General features: G+C 43.4%; 1 protein-coding gene across 3 annotated transcripts in view; it reads left to right on the top strand.

Moving 5' to 3' along the window:
• The first annotated feature begins 6123 nt into the window (after positions 1–6123).
• The window catches only part of LOC139541310 (E3 ubiquitin-protein ligase LNX-like), a 112947-nt gene continuing 109938 nt past the window's right edge, over positions 6124–9132 (top strand). For 2 of the 3 annotated variants that reach the window (XM_071345820.1, XM_071345818.1), the window contains exon 1: positions 6364–6501. The gene's annotated coding sequence lies outside the window, so the exon portion shown is untranslated. Of the gene's footprint in view, positions 6288–6363; positions 6502–9132 lie in introns of those variants that run through there. The other variant, XM_071345819.1, reaches the window with a different exon arrangement.

Raw genomic sequence — 9132 nt, 5'->3', positions numbered from 1 at the left:
GAAACCTAGAGAGGAACCAGGCTATGAGGGGTAGCCAGTCCTCTTCTGGCTGTGCCGGGTGGAGATTATAACAGAACATGGCCAAGATGTTCAAATGTTCATAAATGACCAGCATGGTCAAATAATAATCAGGAGTAAATGTCAGTTGGCTTGTCATAGCCGATCATTAAGAGTATCTCTACCGCTCCTGCGGTCTCTAGAGAGTTGAAAACAGCAGGTCTGGGACAGGTAGCACGTCCGGTAGACAGGTCAGGGTTCCATAGCCGCAGGCAGAACAGTTGTAACTGGAACAGCAGCAAGGCCAGGTGGACTGGGGACAGCAAGGAGTCATCATGCCCGGTAGTCCTGACGCATGGTCCTAGGGCTCAGGTCCTCCGAGAGAGAGAAAGAAAGAGAGAAGGAGAGAATTAGAGAGAGCATACTTAAATTCACACGGGACACCGGATAAGACAGGAGAAGTACTCCAGATATAACCAACTGACCCTAGCCCCCCGACACATAAACTATTGCAGCATAAATACTGGAGGCTGAGACAGGAGGGATCAGGAGACACTGTGGCCCCATCCGATGATACCCCCGGACAGGGCCAAACAGGAAGGATATAACCCCACCCACTTTGCCAAAGCACAGCCCCCACACCACTAGAGGGATACCTTCAACCACCAACTTACCATCCTGAGACAAGGCCGAGTATAGCCCACAAAGATCTCCACCACGGCACAAACCAAGGGGGGGCGCCAACCCAGACAGGAAGATCACGTCAGTAACTCAACCCACTCAAGTGACGCACCCCTCCTAGGGACGGCATGAAAGAGCACCAGTAAGCCAGTGACTCAGCCCCTGTAATAGGGTTAGAGGCAGAGAATCCCAGTGGAGAGAGGGGAACCGGCCAGGCAGAGACAGCAAGGGCGGTTCGTTGCTCCAGAGCCTTTCCGTTCACCTTCACACTCCTGGGCCAGACTACACTCAATCATATGACCTACTGAAGAGATAAGTCTTCAGTAAAGACTTAACGGTTGAGACCGAGTCTGCGTCTCTCACATGGGTAGGCAGACTATTCCATAAAAATTGAGATTTATATGAGAAAGCCCTGCCTCCAGCTGTTTGCTTAGAAATTCTAGGGACAATTAGGAGGCCTGCGTCTTGTGACCGTAGCGTACGTGTAGGTATGTACGGCAGGACCAACTCGGAAAGATAGGTAGGAGCAAGCCCATGTAACGCTTTATAGGTTAACAGTAAAACTTTGAAATCAGCCCTTGCCTTAACAGGAAGCCAGTGTAGGGAAGCTAGCACTGGAGTAATATGATCAAATTTCTTGGTTCTAGTCAGGATTCTAGCAGCCGTATTTAGCACTAACTGAAGTTTATTTAGTGCTTTATCCGGGTAGCCGGAAAGTAGAGCATTGCAGTAGTCTAACCTAGAAGTGACAAAAGCATCGATTAATTTTTCTGCATCATTTTTGGACAGAAAATTTCTGATTTTTGCAATGTTACGTAGATGGAAAAAAGCTGTCCTTGAAACAGTCTTGATATGTTCGTCAAAAGAGAGATCGGGGTCCAGAGTAACGCCGAGGTCCTTCACAGTTTTATTTGAGACAACTTTACAACCATCAAGATTAATTGTCAGATTTAACAGAAGATCTCTTTGTTTCTTGGGACCTAGAACAAGCATCTCTGTTTTGTCCGAGTTTAAAAGTAGAAAGTTTTCAGCCATCCACTTCCTTATGTCTGAAACACAGGCTTCTAGCGAGGGCAATTTTGGGGCTTCACCATGTTTCATTGAAATGTACAGCTGTGTGTCATCCGCATAGCAGTGAAAGTTAACATTATGTTTTCGAATGACATCCCCCAGGATTTCCTTTGATTAGGTCTGTTTTGATGGGGGAGGATTTTCAATGGAGGATTTAGCAATGCTGCCATAAATTCCATTGGGTTACTACATCTGTCCTACTTATTTGCCACCATAGTACTTACTGGTGCTGTGTGGCAGGATAACCCTACATGCACACAGAGATACACACATTGCTGTCATTTTAAGCACAAAACGTGTATACTTTTATTGAATCACACACCCACTTGCCTGTCTGTGTGTGTGTCTGTCTGTCTGTCTGTCTCACTGAAACAGCTGTAGATGGCTCATGTTCTGGGTTTACAGAGACAACTGTGATGTAGGCTATGCACGAAACCACAACAAAAATGTAGGATAGCAGCTGTTTTGTACACATTGACACACATATATGTGGTCTTCGTGGGTTGTAAAAAGGAACTATTGTCAGAAAGCAGAAAAACCATAACAAAGACACAGGAATCTGTCCAAGCCCCTGGTTTAATATCTGTGTTCATCTGTGTTGTACACACATCATGGTGTTGTTGTCTAAGCCTTAATGCCCCCTGTCTCTAGTTAGTGTAGCTGCCACGGTGTAATTTGCTTTAGATTACGAAGTGATGTTTTTCCTTGAGCAGGAACATGCTAGGACAAAGTCGGTCTCTGTAGTTTATGACCATGTATGTCCTAGAATAGGATTATGTTCTGGTTGGTCTAGTGCAGGGATGGGCAACTAACTGATGGCTTCAGATCAATTTCCAAAAACGGGTCCCCAACAAAAACAAATAAAGGAACTCAGTCGGGGTCTCAACTTCAAATCAAATCAAATTGTATTTGTCACATGCGTTGAATACAACAGGTGCAGACCTTACGGTGAATTGCTTACTTACAAGCCCTTAATTAACCAACAATGCTGTTTTAAGAAAATACCACAAAAAAAAGTACAGAGTCAATGTGCAGGGGCACCGGTTAGTTGAGGTAATTGAGGTAATATGTATATGTAGGTAGAGTTATTAAAGTGACTATGCATAGATAATAACAGAGAGTAGCAGCAGCGTAGAGGGGGGGGGGGTGGAAATGCTTTGCTGCCTCAGGGCCTGGAGAGCTTGCTATCAACGTGCACCAGCTGTTGTTTACAAATATACATAGACCTCCACCCCTTGTCTTACCAGAGGCTGCTGTTTTATCCTGCTGATAGTGTGTATGTTATTAATGTCGTTGTTCATCCACGACTCGGTGAAACATAAGATATTACAGTTTTTAATGTCCCGTTGGTAGGATATACTGTATGTGCTTTTTGTTCGTTCCACTTATTTTCCAGCGATTGTATGTTGGCTAACAGTACGGATGGCAAAGGCAGATTAGCCACTCCTCGCCTGATCCTCACAAGGCACCCCGATCTACTTCCTATAAATCTCTGTCAACTTGCTGTTAAGAGTTAGAATAGTAGAATACAAAAAGTGCAATTTCGAAATTTTGTTGTGAATCAGCAGTTTCTTTTGTTGTGTCAGTCATTGACAGTCACTCAATTAGCCCATGCCAGCAACATTTTTTAGATTGGTAAATTAGTCTAGCCATCTATCTAAACTTGTATTAATCACGGCCGAATACCGACAGGGCACGCAGGGCACTTGCCCTGACCTCCTGGTGGCCCCCATTGGTGGCCCCCACTCATATCAAATTAACATGGCCAAAGGCACGGCAAAATGCACAGAATTGCAGGATATTTGCTCTAAAATTGATGCTCCCTTTCCCATACTTTACAGTTGGGATGAGGTTTTGATGTTAGTGTGCTGTGCCTTTTTTTCTCCACACACAGTGTTGTTGTGTTCCTACCAAACAACTCAACTGTAGTTTCATCTGTCCACAGAATATGTTGCCAGTAGCGCTGTGAAACATCCAGCTGCTCTGTTGCGAACTTCAGACATGCAGCAATGTTTTTTTTTGGACAACAGTGGCTTCTTCCTTGGTGTCCTCCCATAAACACCATTCTTTTTTAGTGTTTTACGTATCGTAGACTCATCACCAGAGATGTTTGCATGTTCCAGATATTTCTTTAAGTCTTTAGCTGACACCAAGATTCTTCTTAACCTCATTGAGCATTCTGCACTGTGCTTTTGCAGTCATCTATGCAGGACGGCCACTCCTAGGGAGAGTAGTAACAGTGCTGAACTTTCTCCATTTATAGACAGTTTGTCTTACCATGGACTGATGAACATCAAGGCTTTTAGAGATACTTTTGTAACCCTTTCCAGCTTTATGCAAGTCAGCAATTCTTAATCGTGGGTCTTCTGAGATCTCTTTTGTTCGAGGCATGGTTTACAAGGCAATGCTTCTTGTAAATAGCAAACTCAAATTTTGTGAGAGTTTTTTATAAGGCAGGGCATAGGGCAAGGCAGCTCTAACCAACATCTGCAATCTCGTCTCAAAGTTTGTACTCCAGGTTAGCTGACTCCTGACTCCAATGAGCTTTTGGAGAAGTCATTACCTGTCACGGTTCCTAATGAAGGTGGCTCCCCTTCCTGTTCGGGTGGCGCTCGGCGGTCGTCGTCACCGGCCTACTAGCTGCCACTAATCCCTTTTTTGTTTATTGGTTTCACCTGTTTTGTGTTTGGTTAATTAGTTGGGCTATATTACCCAGCAGGCCAGCCTGCTATTTGTGCGGGATTGTTTGTGTAACTAGGGTGCACGTTTGAGGTATACGTGTTTCTGATTTTGTGGGTTTTGCTGGACTGTGTCACGGTTTTCTTCCATAGGTGAAGGAGAGGACCAAACTGCAGCGCGGCTAGTGTTCAACATGTTTAATTAGACGAATAAACGGTAACACTAATACAAATAACAAAATAACAAATGTGAAAACCGAGACAGCCCTATCTGGTGCAGACAAAACACAGAGACAGGAAACAATCACCCACCAAATCCCAACACAAAACAAGCCTCCTATATATGATTCTCAATCAGGGACAACGATTGACAGCTGCCTCTGATTGAGAACCATATTAGGCTGGACACAGAAACAGACAAACTAGACACACAACATAGAATTCCCACCCAGCTCACGTCCTGACCAACACTAAACAAGCAAAACACATAAGAACTCTGGTCAGGACGTTACAGACTGTTGCAGTCCCCGGTTTTGGGGCATTTGTTTTGTGTGCGCCCTGTGTTTTGTGGGGTGACTTATTGTTTTGTGCATTAAATTAGCACTACCACTGAACTCTCTGCTTCCTGCGCCTGACTTCGCACCCACTACACCCCGAGCATTACATTACCCTAGGGGATCACATACTTTTTCCAACCTACACTGTGTATGTTAGAATGATGTATTCAATATAGACAAGAAAGATACAATAATTTATGTGTTATTAGTTTATGCAGACTGGGTTTGTCTGTTGTTGTGACTTAGATAAAGATCAGAACAAATTTTGTGACCAATTTATGCAGAAATCCAGATAATTCCAAAGGGTTCACATACTTGTTCTTCCTACTGTATGTAGAATTGCAGGACGGGACCAGTAAAAAATGGACCTTGGTGGTCCCTCAACCAAATGTCACTCAGTGTGGATGTGGTCATGCAGACCCGTCAGCCACTGCGGCCCTTCATGATGAGTTTGGATTTTTTGGTGGGCCCCACCCCCATCATAGTTGCCCCTAGTGTGCCTGTGTATTTTAGTGTTGTGTGTAGGTGGTACACAGTCCTGCTGAGTCTACAGCTGGTATTAATCTGTAATACGGGAAAGAGAAATTAAAACGCCGCACACTGCTGCTCATGTCCCAGGTGATATTTATTTACAACAAAGTTTCGACCCTTAGGTCTTCATCAGGCATCCATATCCCAGGTGTGGGGGGGGGGGGGGGGGGGGGTAGGGGCAGTACTCAGTGACATCACTTCCTGAAACAGGGGTAAAACATGTATAACATAGTTTCACAATATTAACATTCAATGTATCAAAATATATGGTTATACACAGGGAACGTGTTCAATATTTACAGTAATATACATACACATACAATATTCAATCTGGAATATCCCTCATTATCTGACTATTAACAAAATATGTCTGGTTTGTTGTGAGTTGTTTAGTTTTGTTTCCTCCTTGCTCTCCCTCCCCCTCTCTTGCCCTCTCCCTCCAGTGCTATTTGTCTATCCCTGTATGGGAAACAGTCCAAGCCTCTCCCAGTCTCCCTCCCTCCCAGAGCAGGTTAAGCCACTTTTCTGTCTACCTTTGCTCTGGCCCCGCCCTTCTCTGCCACTTCCTGGTCACATGGACCAGCTTCCAGATGTTAGCAGCCGGCTCTGGGTCATCACAGCACATCCACAACTCTCTGACTCTGTTCTGTCCTGTTCTCTATCCCAGAATTCCCCCAGGAATTCTAACATTTCCTTACTGAACTCCACCAGCCAATCAACAGGTTCTGTGACCGGGACATTTCCTTACTGAACTCCACCAGCCAATCAACAGGTATTGTGTTCACCTGCAGTTCATACTCTCTCCCTCCCTCCATTCCCCCTCTCCCTCTCTGGCTCTTTGACAGATCTAGAGTTTCACCCTTTCCTAAGTATTACCTGACCAGGTGAAGCCGCTTTGCCTGAAGTGAACGTTGCTCTGTACTTCAACAAACTCTGTGGTCAGAATGTATGACTGCTACCTATCTACACAGCTCTGAAGGTTAACAGTAAGTAGGAGAAGTCTACTTGACAGTTTGTCTATTGTCTCATACTTCTGTTTGTGTATTTGCATCTATGAAAGTCGTTTGAATGTTGTTTGCATTGTGTGTGTGTGTGTGTGTGTGTGTGTGTGTGTGTGTGTGTGTGTGTGTGTGTGTGTGTGTGTGTGTGTGTGTGTGTGTGTGTGTGTGTGTGTGTGTGTGTGTCAGACGTGTTCTCTTCCCTATATTTGTCCTGTCTCTGTTAAGTGTCTGTACAGTAACTTATCCATATTATCTGTTTTGAGCCTCTGAGTGTAACTCTGTGTTGATCCAGACAGACTGAGCCATTAGAGCCGCTCCATTGAGCTCATTGGCTGCCTGCTTCTCTCCTGTCCTCTGAGCTCTGCTGTTCCAGACAGTAGACTTGATGGACAGGGTGTAGAGAGGGCATTGATTACCATAGTCTGTGTTTTAATCTTAAATAATGTTTGACAGATTTCTGGATCTGGGAAGCTTATTTGCTAATATCTAATTGTTTGTTTAAGTGTGGTATTAGAAGTCACGGTACACACAGTACCCTCTAGGCTGGAGCTCCTTAGATCTCAACCACCTGGCTGGATAATGATGAACCAATTACTTTCCTACAGTACGCATATTACATAACTAACACACATTATGTTAAATAGTCTAACCTTCATGAACTTTAGGTCTCATATCACAAGTGTCAAATATCAATGACATACTTCTACAGGGATGAATGTTTAAGTTATGTCATGTAATTTGCATGCGTTGTGTACATGCACTTGATATTTGTGTGCTTACACTTCAGCCTGGTCTCATAGACTAGACATTGTAAACGTAAACCCTGGACATTCAAATTAGCATGATATGTTATGTTTGGTATGGTTACATAAGACAAAAGGTTACTTAAGGCAAAAATTAAGATTACATGATTGATTGGTTGCTTGGTTGGTTTGGTGGGGTGGGGTAACACAAAGGTTGCATGTTCGAATCTCATCAAGGACAACTTTAGCATTTTAGCTACTTAGAAACTTTGCAACTACTTACTAATTTGCAGCTACTTAGCATGTTAGCTAACCCTTCCCCTAACCCTAAACATGTAACCTAACTCCTAACCTTAACCCTTACCTTAACCCTAACCTTAACCCCGAACCCTAACCCCTAGCCTAGCCTAGCCTACGCTAGCTGCCTAGCTAATGCTAGCATTAGCTACCTAGCCACCTTGCTAATGTTAGCCACAACGTATTGCAAATTCATAACATATTGTACAAATTGCAATTTGCAAAACAAAATATCATAAAATGGATGATGGACATCCACAAATTAATACATACGTAACATATCATACGAATGGAGAGAGACAAATGGTATGTTTACTATGTTATGTCTACCCCTTAGTCCAGGTTGATACACTTGATATGGGTACACACATCAAACCAAACCATGTGTGAAGTATAGGGTTGCAAAAAAACCTTTGAATAAATTCCCTGTTTTTCCAAAAGAATTCCCGGAATCAGGAGGGAATAAGCAGGAAATCCGGAATCTTCCAACCAGGATTTCTGGAAAAACAGGGAATTTATTGAAAGTTCCAGGAATTATGCAACCCTAGTGAAGTATGTGGTTGTGTTGACAGAGGGTGTTGACAGGTTGTTGACAGAATGTGTTGACAGGATGTGTTCACAATGTATTGACTTGGTATGTTGACAGGCTGTTGACAGAGTATGTTGAAAGAGTGTGTTGACAGAGGGTGTTGACAGGTTTGTGACAGAAAGTGTTGACAGGTAGTGTTGACAGGTTGTGTAGATAGGATTTGTCAGTGGTTCCCAAACTAGCGGTCGCAACCCCACATTGGGTCGCCTGATATGAAAATTGAGGGAGAATTTCCAAAATCCTGAAAAAACTAAATATATACAAAAGAAAGTATATTTTATAATATCGTCTTTGTATCTCAAAATCATTGTAATGTGGCTAACCTTAAAAATCTAAATGAAATGTTTTGAAATCTAAAATATCAAATTCAACCGGAGAGCCCCCTTAGATCATGGGAAACTTTATTGTTGCACTTGAATCATTCCCACAGTGAATGGCTAGGCCTGCTACGCTATGAAACCAAACACTATTGCAGAGACTTTAATATTACCGGACGCAATTGATATAGTAAAAACAATGGCAGAGGCACAGAAACCCACATCAATACTTTTGTCAGATATTCATGCTATAGCTAGCAATCAAGAGGAAACTGACTGAACAACTCAAACTCCCTAGCTTATGATCTCCAATGGACGATAGCTGTGAGGGCCGAGATGCCCATGCATTGACTTTTGTTCGCTATAGATGTCGGAGATGCTATTCAGGAGGACATATTGTTCTGTTTCTCGATTCCTGAGCTTGAAACAGCACAGGGGATGTTCAGTGTGCTGCGTGGCTATATTTACAAAAAACAGATTCCATGGGATTGAATGGTGGGCTTTTGCACAGATAAGGCTCCATCTATGGCAGTACGGCGGGCAGCACTCTGTACTCTAGTTATGAATGTGTCTCCCTCTGCCATATGGACGCATTGTATGATACACCGAGAACAACTGGAGGCAAAAGAGCTGAGCACAGAACTCTGAGATGTACTGCAGCAGTTAACTT

Source organism: Salvelinus alpinus, chromosome 16, assembly GCF_045679555.1.
Source record: "Salvelinus alpinus chromosome 16, SLU_Salpinus.1, whole genome shotgun sequence".
Taxonomy (NCBI): domain Eukaryota; kingdom Metazoa; phylum Chordata; class Actinopteri; order Salmoniformes; family Salmonidae; genus Salvelinus; species Salvelinus alpinus.
This window is presented reverse-complemented; position numbering and strand designations above follow the sequence as displayed.